This window comes from Cricetulus griseus, chromosome 4 (genome assembly GCF_003668045.3).
Source record: "Cricetulus griseus strain 17A/GY chromosome 4, alternate assembly CriGri-PICRH-1.0, whole genome shotgun sequence".
NCBI lineage: Eukaryota > Metazoa > Chordata > Mammalia > Rodentia > Cricetidae > Cricetulus > Cricetulus griseus.
In genome coordinates this window covers 65,307,271-65,322,575 of record NC_048597.1, presented here as the reverse complement: position 1 = coordinate 65,322,575, position 15,305 = coordinate 65,307,271, and positions in this window count along the sequence as shown.

The following is a 15,305-nucleotide window of genomic DNA, read 5'->3' as shown; positions in this document are numbered from 1 at the left end:
TTATATTTCCAAGATGTTGACAAAGGCTTTATAGTACTTCAAAGAAACATGGAACATAGCAATAAAGCCTGTAAGTACTTCTATTTGTTAGTGTAGCCAACTATTTTAATCACTCAGTCCTCACAATAACCTAATGAAATGCTAATATTCTTTTTTTTTTTTTTTTTTCGAGACAAGGTTTCTCTGTGTAGATTTGGAGCCTATCCTGGCACTGGTTCTGGAGACCAGGCTGGGCTCTGTAGGGAGCCGTCCCTACATTCTCCATTACAATGATGGTGCCTGCAGGCACTGAATGTAAATTATTTCGCAGGTGCTGGGTAATTTTCCATTTCATTGATCTCTGCCTATCCCGTGGCTCATATGGCCTGAGGAGCTGAAGCCATTCATAGGGTGACACGTCCCAGGCGGGGCTGCCAGCCTTTATTAGGGGACGGGATTCTTGGCTTGGGGTCTCCGCTCTGGTAAGCTTATGCTCTCCTCTCTCAAGATGCATTAAAGCTTTCCTGCAGAAGGATCCGAGTGTCCTGTGTGATTCTTGCTGGCGAGAATATAGCGCGGGACATCTGGTGCCGAAACCTGGGAACTTGTTAACATCGCCGGCACTGCGGAGACCCCTCTAACGGGGCGGATTCAGAACTGCAGGGTGGTAAATTCGGAGAGGTATGTCTTTTCTGGACTTTGGCTTGGGAATGTTGCTATTTTGGGAGGTTAGTGTAGAGGCTTCTGTGCTTTTACTAGGAGCCATTTTGACCTTTCTCACTGTTGTAGCAATCTTAAAGAAGTCCAGAATTACATGTCAGAAACCGAATGTAGTGAGAGATGGGGCGCGCCCAACAATAAAATATAAGGAAAAAGGACCTCCCGGGATGTCTAATGACAAGGGAGTGTGTAAGGAAAAAGGACCTCCCGAGATGTCTAATGACAAGGGAGTGAGTAATTTGTTAGATGATTCTGTAAATAAGTTTAAAGCTTTAAATCTTGATAGCTCTGATGACTCTGAAAGCTCAAGAGATAAAGTTTTAGAGGAAACAGCTCAGCTAGGTGAAAAAGAAACAAAAAAGGAGGGAGAGAAAATAGGGGATAACCGGTCACAACCCGGTAAATTTAAGAGACCTGTTAATCCAGCGGGTGTACTTCCATCAACACCCCCATTATTTGGTACCAACTCCTTTTTACCATTAGAGGAGCGGAGAAAATTACAGATGGCTTTCCCAGTCTTTGATAGGGGAAAAGGCCATGCATGTTATTCAACACTTCTTGGAAGCCTGGAATGCCTGGGGCTTTAAAGCCTCATAAACATTGACGCTCAGGGCCATACTACAGCTAAGCGTCACACCTCAGAACCTAAAAGGCCAAAGGAAATGGTAAAATGGAAAGATATCTTAACTGGTCTTTGGAGAGGCCCGGATCCTATTCTCATAAGATCCAGGGGAGCTATATATGTTTTTCCACAGGATGAAGGGAATCCCCTGTGGATCCCGGAAAGACTCACACAAAGAGCCCCTTCGGACCTTCAAAAGTCGAAACTCCACCCTCTCCCCGGGAGTTGAGAGCCGCTATTATTATCCAGATTAACTCCTGTCCTTGATGGAGAGATTGTCATCATAGATCGCTTAAGGGGTGGGGATGGGATTGTTTGGTGCAGCCGTTTGCTGCGGATTGGTGTTACTTCTCTGGCTGGTCTGTAGGCTCAAGGCTCAAACTAAGAGAGACAAGATGGTTATCGCCCAAGCGCTTGTAGCTTTAAAACAAGGGGCTTCCACTGATATTTGGCTAACTATGCTTAAGCAATAGGCCGCCGGCCAGACAGCTCTTGCACACCCGGAGCCTAGGCTCATTGCACAGGGTAGAGTGTCTGGTTTGAGCAGCCCATGAGGGATGTTGAGCAAGGCATCGCACAGAGAGTTGCCCAGTATGCAGGCTTCTCTGGGAGGCATGTTGTCCTGCATAAGGGTTGCCTGCCCTAGTCTCCCTTTCCCAGAAAAACGGCAGAGGACAGGTCGAGAGCGCTTCGGGTCAAGCTAACAGCCTGATGGCGACTCTTGTACACAGTCTTAATGTTTGATTGGGAAGGTACAACCTCTGCCTCTATCCCTCAACATATGGGTGACCTATTTGCTTGTAAAAATATAAAGCCTTATCATTAATTAATAAAAAAAGGGGATCTGTAGGGAGCCGTCCCTACATTCTCCATTACAATGATGGTGCCTGCAGGCACTGAATGTAAATTATTTCACAGGTGCTGGGTAATTTTCCATTTCATTGATCTCTGCCTATCCCGTGGCTCATATGGCCTGAGGAGCTGAAGCCATTCATAGGGTGACACATCCCAGGCGGGGCTGCCAGCCTTTATTAGGGGACGGGATTCTTGGCTCGGGGTCTCCGCTCTGGTAAGCTTATGCTCTCCTCTCTCAAGATGCATTAAAGCTTTCCTGCAGAAGGATCCGAGTGTCCTGTGTGATTCTTGCCGGCGAGAATATAGCGCGGGACAGGGCTCAAACTCACAGAGATCTGCCTGCCTCTGCCTCTGCCTCCCAAGTGCTGGGATTAAAGGTGTGTGCCACCAATGCCCGGCGAAATGGTAATATTTTTATCTCAATTTTAGATAGGGAAAGTGAGGCACAGAAAGGTTTAGGCACCTGAGAAAGATCACTCTGGTGGCAAATAGTAGCACCAGGATTCAAAGTGGGAAGTCTGGGGTTAGATCAGTGTTCCATTGATGGAATGAGTGGACCAAGATGAGAAGGTAAGACATGGGTGCAAGGAGCAGGGATCCCAAAGAAGGTGAGGGCACTGGTCAGTTCTGAAAAAGGAGGGTCTAGAAAAGTTGATTCTCAGTATACCAGAGTGGGACAGAGTCTCCAGGATCATTCTTGTCTTCCTGGTAGACCCGGCATTGCCTGAAATAAGGAAGATGGGACTAGGATCTTAGAGACATTGACTGACTGTGCCATTGGCCTTTTCAAGCCAGAGCTCTCATTCTGCTTTTCTTTAAGTCCACCTGTTCTTTCTTATGACTCCTATAACAGCTCTGGGGAATTTGGGACCTTGCTGCTATTATTACGACACCTTCTTTCCCCTCCACGCCGACCTTCTGCTGAGAGGCAGTACTAACTGGAACTGTGGTCCAGCTGAGGATATCCTCAAGGGTCAGGAAGGGAATTCTCAGGGAAGTACTGTGAAGACACATGTCCAGATTTGCTGTGTCTCTGATGCTCTAGTTATTGTTGCCAACTGATCCTGGGTTTGGGAGCGTGCATACTTCCCTCAGAGTTCAGCATCAGAGAAATCTGAACTCAGTCTCTGCTGCTGACTGGGCTCTTCTGGGTCAGGAAGAAGATACACTTATCATCATGAACAGTGAAGGAACCCTAGCCCAGAATTCATCCCTCTCTATCTGAAGGGCTAAACTGTGTTCCTGTGTTTACTTCTGAAAATCCTGTGGAACACAAATTAACTAATTGGTTCAATGATCAAACTGGGGACAAGAGCATGGGTGCCTTAATGACTGCCTCTCTCACTACTGCTTTTCTCTTCTAACCAAGCTGCAGCCTTCCATTGCATTCTGCATACAAGCTAGAGTCACTGAAGAAATAAACTGATGCTCAGTGTCTGTCTTGGGCAGAACAGAGGATGGCATCTGTCACCATTTGAGGGCACTCTGGACTCAATCCTTGGAGCCCCTGAGGATCATAATGTTTTCTTTTAAAACATGTTGATCTGTGTTTTCTTCCTGAGAGGCTTTCTTTACAGCTACCCCTCAGAAGTTCTTCAGTCTATGGTAACTGGTTAGATGGCTAGTAAGCTTTCAGCAGGCTTGAAGGTCATTGAGGATGGATCTCTTTCTCCTGTGTCTTTGTTAACACATTATTTTAAAGATCACAATTGCCTCTCCTTACAATTTCAAATACATGGGAAAAATAGGAAGGCAGGAGTGGTTTTTCGAAGGCCTATTATAAGGGAAGACTATTTCTTCCAGGTAAAACAAGCTATTGTAATGGATTTTCTTTTAAATTTCTTTTACTTCCTTTATTTCTTTTAAATCTATTCTGTTCGATGATATTTGGTTTTAAAAAATTATCTAAGTTGGTAAGAGAGTGACTTTCTCAACTGCTAGGAAGATTTTCATATTACCAAGTAGCTAGAGATTTTCTGGCAAAGCAAAAAGACTAGCTGTCATGCTGTTGTCCCTTCCCCTAAAAGTCAATCCAACCGGGCGTATCAACCTTCTGGACAGGAGAACAGCCATCGGGAAAGCTGTGTGTTCCAACACAATTAGGAGCATAGTACAGAGTCTGCATTAACTCATAAACTGCATAAATGGCTCAATTGTCCCTTTAGCCATTGCTCACTTTCACTCCTAAAAGTGTGGCCAACACAGTGGTCACATAGAGATAGGGGCACTGTTCTGTCTGGTCTTATGTCAATGTGACACACACTAGAGCTATCTGAGAGGAGGGAACCTCAGTTGAGAAAAATGCTCCATAAGATCCAGCTGTAAGGTATTTTCTTAGTGATTGATGAGGAGTACCTAGGCCATTGAGGGTGATCCCATCCCTGGACTTGGGCTCTATAAGAAAGCAGGTTGAGCAAAGTAGGGGAAGCAAGCCAGTAAACAGCACTCCCCCACAGCCTCATCTCCTGCCTTGGGGTTCCTGTTCTCTTTGAGTTTCTGTCCTCACTGTGGGATGGTGTTATATGAAACTGTGAGTGAAATAAAACCTTTCCTCCCCTAGTTCCTTTGGTCATGGTTTTTCATCACAGCAGTAGTAAACCTAAGACAGACAACTGTCTATTCTGTATCATAAGAGCACATTTGCTCTCTTCATCCTGTAGAAAAGAATCTCCATGTGCACACTGCTAATGGGTCATTTGCTATGAGTTGACCTTCAAGCTAGATGTCATCAAAAGGTCTGATTCAAGTGGAATGCAAGATTCTGTGGCCGTGGTGTTATAAGGCCTCCCCACTATCAAAAGGAGACCAAGGAGAAAAGCAGCAATACTGTAAATCTTAGAGACAATAATGACTATAGGGGCAAGTACGGAGTGCTGACAGCCTCTGTTGCTCCTCGATCTGTAATCCACTGGCTATAGCCGAGATACAGACAGATCATTAGGATATTTTCTGGTTGCAGGCTCTCTGAATAAAACAGTTTAAAGCATTCGTTCCTGGGTTTCTCCTGTGACACTCAGAGAAGGGCTGCTTGCACACTCTTACCTCCTGAGAATGTTTTCTTCCACAAGGGCCCCTTTAGCAACATTGTCACTCATCCTTGAGAGTGGTTTCTGCTATTCTGGAACAAACGCTACCTGGTTTTTAAATTGTATTTATTTATTTGTTTATTTATTTATTTATTTATTTATTTATTGAGATAGAGTTTTCTGTGTAACAGCCCTAACTGTCCTGGAACTAGTGCTGTAGACCAGGCTGGCCTCAAACTCACAAAGATCCATCTGCCTCTGCCTTCCAAGTGCTGGGATTAAAGGTGTGCCGCACCATAGCCTGGCTGTGCTACTTGTTTTTTATACCACAATTAGCATTGTTAGATTTTTGAGGCAATGTAAAAAGATAGGAGCCTGACCTCCAAGAGATGGGACTGTGTTTATTAGCACACACACTGAGGGGCAGCCTCTCTCCTCTGGGAAGTTGAGGGGTCTTCCAGAGGAAAAAGCTGGCTATAGCCCTTAATGTGGGTGGAGTGAGGGGCTTTGGAATGAGGAAATTGGTGCAGCCATAGGGAGCTATGTGGAAAGACTTTTCTGTCCCTCCAGCCAGTTCCCAAATGACCACACAGAGACTTACTATTAATTATAAATGCTCAGCCGATAGCTCAGATATGTTACTATCTCTTACATTTCAAATTAACCCAGATTTCTCTACCATGAAGCAGTACATTTTTTTCAACACACCAAGTCCATCTTTTCTCCACATCTCCTCCAGGCTCTTGTGACCCCTCCCTTCTTCTTCAAGCTCTCCTTTTGTTTACAAGTCCAGCCTAACCTCTGCTGTCCAGCTATTGGCAAGTCAACTTTTCTATTTACCAACTAGAGTAATACATATTTACAGTGTACAAAGATTGTTCCACAGCAGACATACATGTCTATCCTACAGTCTCACCTTCCTGAAACTGTTTGCCAAAGGTGAGGCAGGCTATCTTGGGAGAGAGGCTGTCTCAACAGACATTCCTTTATGGGTTGACTAATTGGGTTGAACATGGTCATCGGTAATTTCATGAGAATCCTGTTTTACCACTGAGGTACTCTAGAAGGTGTTACATCTAAAGTCATTTGACAGAGAGCACATGTACTGAGGAGCCCAGGGGAGGCATAGTGGACTCCTAGACCCAAGGGTTCTAACAACAGATAGATTCCTGCCATTACACTTTATGCAATGTGTGAGTCATTTTCCCTCAGTCTTAGTGAAGAGTGGGGAAGGATCATCACAATGATAGCTTAAACCAGATGAAATCCCAGCATGAAGGATAAGAGTGAGTTTCCTCAGTGGTATGACAATTGTTGTACCTGGACCACACTCCAAGACAGCTCTATGCCCATTAGTATTTAGCCAACAAAACTGGACTTGATGGAGGTTGGGAGCAAGTTATGGGAAGCTAGGTGGGTATGTATAAGAAATAGCACACAGAGTCTTTCCCATCAAATACTATAAAAAGTGTGTTTAGGACAAGCAGTTCAGATCTTTTTTTTTTAGCTCCCCCCACCTTGTAAGATTTTTATGCAAATGCTCCTCCCACTGCTGTGGAAAGCCTACCAGAGAAGACCACTCAGACACAGTATATAGCAAGCTGAAAGTCTTTATGCTAAGCATCTGGAATACACTCAGGTATTCCGCACCTAAGTGTAGTATAGCACCAAGCATCTAGAAAAGGGGGATTTTAATGGCAAACTCCACATTGTGTTAACTCACTCTGCAGAGGCAGGGGGTGTTTTCAGAAGCAGGCAGTTTAAGAGAAACTAAGGAAAGTTAGCTGGGACATCTTGACTTTGGGTTTCCAGAATAGAGTTGGGTAACTTTCCATGGGGTTTCCCATCAAAGAGATCAAATTATAGTTAAACCTGAAATGGCCTCAGCAAGAATATGAGATGGAGGAACCTTGGCACTGATTGCGCTGTCACATTCCCCATGGTTTTATGGGCATGAGTCAAATCATTGACTCATCGTGTTCTGGGGGTGGTAGGGCATAGTTGGTCCTAAGGACAAGCAGCTTAACTGAATTTATTCTCTAATTGATGTAGTTATCCATGCAGTTGAGTATGCAGGGTCCCACTGTAAGCTTGATCAGGATAAACATCAATTGTCAAACTAATGGTGACAGTAAGGTGGTCAGCCATGGGGACCAGGTAAGTAGAGACAGATGCTACCTATCTGATCTGTGTCTCCTTTCTTCCCTTTCCTTGAGGTTTTCTCTGACTATGGCAAGGTTTTCCATAATTACCCCTGGTTGGTTGGCACAAAAGCAGTGAGCTTCTTATAAGGCCATGCAGAATGGTCCTTGTTTCATAAAATGGGGTTTAGGTCTAGTTCCGCAGGACTACCTCTGTGACGGAGTCAACCTTTCTCTCTAGCCAAGAAATGGACTTCTGCAAATGGCCTAGGTCTAAGTCTATTTGGGAACTGAGTTCCTTAACATCTTGACTCCCGACAATCAAGACTGAGGTGCCTGTGGCAATTGCAGTGGCTATTTCTTTTCCTAATGGGATTGGAGCCAGAATTGGGGCCTGTTTGACCCTCATTAACATTGAGTCAAGGCCAACATGAGCTCTCCCCTCTTCTCCATTATTGGCATATATCTGGGGGGTAAATATACATAGTGTGGGGGTGGGACTCTCCAGGGAGTCGGAGGAGGCACATTTTAGTCAAACCATTAGTGTAAGCATGTCAGGTTGATTCAGGGCCATGAAAGGATATGTAGTCATCTTGGCTGGTGTTGATTCTTTGGACATTTGAGCAAACCTTATCAGGTGAGGAAGCAAGATTGTAATTTGAGAACACGATGCAGGTACCTTGTCCTTGGAAGGACAATTCACCACCAATCAGCAGGGCATGCATAAAAGTGTAGTCCCTGAAGGCCTTTTTCTAGCCAGTCTTCTCCACAACCTGATTTGCTAAACCCTGTCCCTCCCATAGACACTCACCATTTCATCCCTGGAAGGGACATAAGAGAACACAGGTCCATCTGAAAGTTTCCCATCCCCGGCTTTTCTGACTTCCCATGTTCAGGTTTGGGGCAGATGAGGATTGTGTATCTGGAGTTAGTAAACTCCGGTCAGTCTTATCTTTAAGTTGTCCAAGGTTGATGTTCTTTAGTGGTTTTTTGTTGTTGTTGTTTATTTGTTTGCTTGTTTTATTGAGGGTGATGAATCCAGGGGATGACAACAACCATTTTCACAGCAGTTAGGGTGGTGAGAATAACTGGATAAGAACCCTTCCAGACAGGTTTCAGGGTCCACACAGGGATCCTTTTTATATAAATCAAGTCTCCTGGCTGGAACTGATGGGAGGGTTTGGAGGTGAGAGATGGCAGTATTTCCTTCACAATCTGGTCAGTGGACTGACTACATGGTAAGCTTTGTGCAAACCCAGCAATGACTTGAGAAAGGAATGATTAGAGTTTCTTCTGGGGACTATCTCAGGGTTTTGGGAGGATGAGAGGTGTCTTCCAAACATAACTTCAAAGGGTATAAGCCTCTCCCAGTAAAGAGCATATTGGGTCCTGAGCAGTACAAAGTGGAGGAGACTGGCTCAATTTTTGCCAGTTTCTGCAATCAATTGGTCAGAATTTTGTAAGAGTTCTATTCATCCTCTCTATCTGACCTAAGCTCTGTATCCTATAAGATCAATGTAATTTCTAATTAATATTTATTACCTTTGTTAGATTTTTAAGACACTCTGGCTATTAAGGCTGGACCATTCCTGGGTAGGGTCTACAAAGCTAGGGACAGTCCAAACCTAGGAATTATTTCCTGAAGAAGTTTCTTAGTAACTATTGGAAGAGTCTCTGTTCAAGTAGGGTAGGCTTCTGTGTATCCATAGAATGTGTCTATAAACACTAGCAAGTATTTATAGACCGAAACAGTAGGCCCTATAAAACACCTGTTATTATTATATATATTATATAAATATTATATACATTAATATATATGACATATATGTTATATAAATTCTGTTTATATAATGACCCTTTTCTCCCTCCTCCTTTATTTCTTGTGCAATTCTTTTCAGACTAGCCAATCAGATAAGATTGTGAGGTTGGACCCCAACTAACGAGGAAAAGATTCAATCTCTACTTGAGTTAGAATAAAAATCAAGTGTAACTCCTGTCTGTGTGTTTACTCTTTGGCACACACCCTCTTGATCAATAGCCAATTCTGCTTGTCTAGATATTTCCATTGGAGTCGTGGTCTTTCTTTCTTTGACACCTTGAATTTATTTCTTTCTCTTTTATTTAAATTAGAAATAATCTTGTTTTACATGTCAATCTGTTCCTTCTCCCTTCCATCCTCCCCTGCCCCTGCCAACCTCCTATCCCATCCCCTTTCTGCTCCCCAGGGAGGATGAGGCCTTCCATGGGGGATCTATAAAGATTGTCTCATCATTTGGACCAGGGCCTAGGCCCTCCACTATGTGTCTAGGCTGAGAGAGTATCCCTCCATGTGGAATGGGCTCCCAAAGTCCATTCGTACACTAGGGATAAATATTGATCCATTACCAGAGGCCCAATAGACTGCCCAGGCCTCCTAACTGACACCCACATTCAGGGGATCTGGGTCGGTCCTATGCTGGTTTACCAGCTATCAGACTGGGGTCCATGAGCTACCCCTTGTTCAGGTCAGCTATTTCTGTGGGTTTCTTCAGACTGATCTTGACCCCTTTGCTCATCACTCCTCCCTCTCTGCAACTGGACTCCAGGAGTTGGGTTCAGTGCTTAGCTGTGGGTGTCTGCTTCTGCTTCCATCAGCTACTGGATGAAGGCTCTGGGATGGCATATAAGGTAGTCATCAATCTCATTATAGGTGAAGGGCATTTAAGGTAGCCTCTCCACTGTTGCTTAGATTCTTAGTTGGGGTCATCCTTATAGATCTCTGGATACTTCCCTAGTGCCTGATTTCTCTTGAAACCTATAATGGCTCCCTCTATTATGGTATCTCTTCTCTTGCTCTTCTCTACTCTTTCCTTGACTCAATCTTCCTGCTCCCTCCTGTTCTCCTCTCCCCCCTTCTCCCCTTCTCTTTCTCCTAACTCCCTCTCCCATCCCCCCCATGCTCCAAATTTGCTCAGGAGATCTTGTTCCTTTGCACATCTCCGGGGGACCATATAATGTCTCCCTTGGAGTCCTCCTTGTTTCCTAGCTTCTCTGTTGTTGTGGATTGTAGGCTGGTAATCCTTTGCTCTATTTCTAACATCCATATATGAGTGAGTACATACCATATTGGTCTTTTTGTGAATGGGTTACCTCACTCAGGATGATTTCTTCTAGTTCCATCCATTTGCCTGTGAGTTTCAAGATTCCATCGTGTTTTCCCCCGCTGAGTAGTACTTGACTGTGTAAATGTGCCACATTTTCTTTATCCATTCTTCAGTTGAGGGGCATCTAGGTTGCTTCCAGCTTCTGGCTATTACAAATAATGCTGCTATGAACATAGTCAAACAGATGTCCTTGTTGCATGAATGTGCATCCTTTGGGTATATGCCTAAGAGTAAAATTGCTGAATCTTGAGGTAGACTGATTCCCATTTTCCTGAGGAACCACTATATTGATTTCCAAAGTGGCTGTACGAGTTTGCAGCAGTGGAGGAGTGTTCCCCTTTCTCCACATCCTCTCCAGCATAAAGTGTCAGAGTTTTTTATTTTAGCCATTCTGACAGGAGCAAGATGGTATCTCAGAATTGTTTTGATTTGCATTTCCCTGATGGCTAAGGTTGTTAATCACTTTAAGTGTCTTTCAACCATTTTAGATTCCTGAGAATTCTCTATTTAGTTCTGCACCCCACTTTTTAATTGGATTATTTGGTGTTTTGGTGACTAGTTTCTTGAGTTCTTTGTATATTTTGGAAATCAGCCCTATTGTCAGATGTGGAGTTGGTGAAAATCTTTTCCCATTTTTTAGGGTGCCATTTTGTCTTGTTGACTGTGTCCTTTGCTTCTCAGTTTCAGGTGGTACCATTTATTAATTGTCGATCTCAGTGTCTGTGCTACTGGTGTTATATTCATGAAGCAGTCTCCTGTACCAAGTCAAGGTTCAAGGGTACTTCCCACTTTCTCTTCTAAGAGGTTCAGCATGGCTGGGTTTATCAAGTCTTTGATCCATTTGGACTTAAGTTTGTGCATGACCATAGATATGAATCTATCTGCAATCTTCTACAAGTCAGCATCCAATTAAGCCAGCACCATTTGTTGAACATGCTTTCTTTTTTCTAATACATAATTTTAGCTTCTTTGTCAAAAATCAGGTGCTCGTAAGTATGTGGGTTAATATGAGGGTTTTCAGTTGGATTCCACTGATCTGTGTATTTTTGTGCCAGTACCAAGCTGTTTTCAGTACCATAGCTGCATAATAGAGCTTGAGGTTAGGGATGCTGATGCCTCTGGAAGTTCCTTTATTTACAGGATTGTTTTGGCTATCCTGTGTCATTTTTTCCATATAAAGTTGAGTATTGTTCTTTCAAGGTCTGTGAAGAATTGTACTGGTATTTTGATGGGGATTGCATTGAATCCGTAGATTGCTTTTGGCAAGATTGCCATTTTTACTATGTTGATCCTACCTATCCAAGAGCATGGGAGATCTTTCCATTTTCTGGTGTCTTCTTTAATTTCTTTTTTTAAAGACTCAAAGTTCTTGTTATTCAGGTCTTTCACTTGTTTGGTTAGAGGTACCCCAAGATATTATATATTGTTGGTGGCTATTGTAAAGGGTGATGTTTCTCTGATTTCTTTCTCAGCCCATTTATCGTCTGTATATAGTGAGGCTAGTAATTTTTTTGAGTTAATCTTGTATCCTGCCACTTTGCTGAAAGTGTTTATCAGCTGTAGGAGTTTCCTGGTAGAATTTTTTCTGGTCATTTATGTAAAATATCATGTCATCTGCAAATAGTGAAAGTTTGACTTCTTCCTTTCCAATTTGTATCCTCTTGATCTCCTTTTGTTGTCTTATTGCTCTAACTAGCACTTCAAGGACAATATTGAAGATATATGGAGAGAGTGGACAGTCTTGTCTTGTTCCTGATTTTAGAGGAATCATGCTGAGTTTCTCTCCATTTAGTTTGATGTTGGCTGTTGGTTTGCTGTATATTGCTTTTACTATATTTAGGTATGCACCTATTATCCCTGATCTCTCCAAGACGCTTATTAAGAATGGGTGTTGGATTTTGTCAAAGTCTTTTTCAGCATCTAGTGAAATGATCATGTGGTTTTTCTTTTTCAGTTTGTTTATATGGTTGATTACATTGATGGATTTTTGTACGTTGAACCATCCCTGCATCACTGAGATGAAGCCTGCTTGATTATGGTGGATGATTTTTCTGATGATTCAATTTGCCAGTATTTTATTGAGTATCTTTGCATCAGTGTTCATGAGGGAGATTGGTCTCTTTCTTAGATGTGTCTTTGTGTGGCTTGGTTACCAAGGTAATTGTAGACTCATAAAAAGAGTTTGGCAGTGACCCTTATACTTCTATTATGTGGAACAATTTGAGGAGTATTGTTATTAGCTGTTCTTTGAATTTCTGGTAGAATTCTGCACTGAAACCATCTTGCCTTGGGCTTGTTTTGGTTGAGAGACTTTTGATGACTGCTTCTATTTCATTAGAGGTTATAGGTCTATTTAAATTGCTTATCTGTTCTTGATTTAATTTTGGTAAGTGATGTTTATCTAGAAAATTGTCCATTTCCTTTAAATTTTTGAATTTTATGGAGTACAGGTTTTCAATGTATGACCTGATGATTCTCTGGATTTCCTCAGTGTCCATTGTTATGTCCCCCTTTTCATTCCTGAATTTGTTAATTTGCATGTTTTCTTTCTTTGCATTTTGGTTAGTTTGGATAAAAGTTTGGCTATCTTGTTGATTTTCTCAAAGAGCCCACTCTTTGTTTCATTGATTCTTTTTATTGTTTTCTTTTTTCTACTTTATTGATTTCAGCCCTCAATTTGATTATTGCCAGGTGTCTACTCTTCCAGGGTGAGTTTGCTTCTTTTTGTTCTAGAACTTCCACTTGTGCTGTTAATTCTCTAGTGTGACTATTCTCCAGTTTCTTCATGTGGGCACGTAGTGCTATGAACTTTCCTCTTAGCACTGCTTTCAAAGTGTCCCATAAGTTTGGGTATGTTGTGTCTTCATTTTCATTGTATTCTAGGAGGTCTTTACTTTCTTTTTTTATTTCTTACTTGACTCAGGAATGGTGCAATTGTGCATTGTTCAATTTCCACGAGTTTGTAGGGTTTCTGCTATTTGTGTTGTTGAATTCTAACTTTAAGCCATGGCGATCTGATAACATACAGGGGTTATTCCAATTTTTTTGTATCTGTTGAGGTTTGCTATGTTGCCAAGTATGTGGTTGATTTTAGAGAAGGTTCCATGTGGTGCTGAGAAGAAGGTATAGTCTTTTATGTTTGGATAGAATGTTATATAGATGTCTGTTAAACCCAATTGGATCATAACTTCTGTTAGTTCTTTTGTTTCTTTGTTAAGTTTCTGTCTGGTGGTCCTGTCTAGTGGTGAGAGTGGGTTGTTGAAGTCTCCCACTATAACTGTGTGCAGTCTTATGTGTGATTTGAGTTTTAGTAATTTTTTTTTACAAATGTGGGTGCCTTTGTATTTGGCGAATACATGTTTAGAATTGAGCCTTCATCTTGATGGACTTTTCCTGTGGTGAGTATGAAATGCCCTTCTTCATCTCTTTTGATTGATTTTAGTTTAATGTCTTATTTGTTAGATATTAGGATTGCTACACCAGCTTGCTTCTTGGGTCCATTTGATTAGAAAAATCTTTCCCCAACCCTTTACTCTGAGGTAATATCTGTCTTTGAAGTTGAGGTGTGTTTCTTGTAAGTAGCAAAAGGATGTATTCTCTCTTTGTATCCATTCTGTTAGCCTGTGTCTCTTTATAGATGGGTTTAAGACCATTGATATTTGATGGGGGAAGTACCTCTGTGTATGTTTATCTTATTGATTGTTTAATAAAGTTCAGCTTGGCCAATGAAATGGCAAGTTAGGTAGGACTAGGAGTCAAAGAGGATTCTGGGAAATGTAGTAGAGAAGTGGTGATCCAGGAAGGAAGTGACATAGCAAGGAGACTCATATTTAAAGAAGGAGAAACAGGAAGCGTCCCTCTTTTCCCCTCTGCTCCTGCTCCAGTGGCACAATGTGATCCACCGGCAAGGAGGGACACCAATAAGGCGTCCGATAAGATAAGTCTTATAAAATATATAGGTTTATGATAGTTAAGACTGAGCTAACAGATGAGGAATCCTAGTCATTGGCCAAGCAACATTGTACCTAATACAAGTTTCTGTGTATTCATTTGGGCCCTAACTCAGGCAGGCGGCTAGTGTAAAGCCCACACTTGGTGGTGGGGCTCGGTGGCTTATGGCGGAAAGATTTAGCGTAACAGATACTGAGGAAAATTAATGACCGTTGATTGTTAATTCTTGTTTGTTTTGGATTTGTTGGTGGTGTTGGTATGAAAGACTTAAAAATTAGCAAAGAAATATAGCCCAGAAACTGACCAAGGCTACTACTATGACTTAGTGCCTGGAATTTACCAGCCACCAGCAATTACTCCTTTACAAGGCCATAAGATAACTGGGTACCAAGAATTCCCAGATGGCCAACCTCCCTGAGGGGCTCATGAAGGAAACAGATTGCCCCACTGGCCAATGTGTCAATCATTAACAATTAAGGGTCCCTGTGAAACAAAGAGATAGCTACCATTTGCTCAAGCAAGATAAGCATATCCTGAGGTCTGCAGGTTTTACAAGTGGTGGGTCAGGAGGCCATCTGATTCCCAGCCCTCTTCTCAAGACAAAGGGCCTCCTAGGAACCCATGTCTCTGGTCACGCCCCTCCCTAAGCTTGTGGTTTTTGCCTTTAAAAAACGCCTGTGCCCGGGGGACGGGGCTGTTCTCTAGCCTGCATGCTGAGAGAGCCCCTTTGTACAAACGTCTACCTTTCATTAAAGCCTCTTGCTGTTTGCATCAAGTTTCGGCTCCTCATGATGATTGGGGTGGCCGCAGTCCTGGGAAAAGATTCTGGAGGCCTGAGCTTCCGGGGGATTTACCCCCCTTTTTCTTT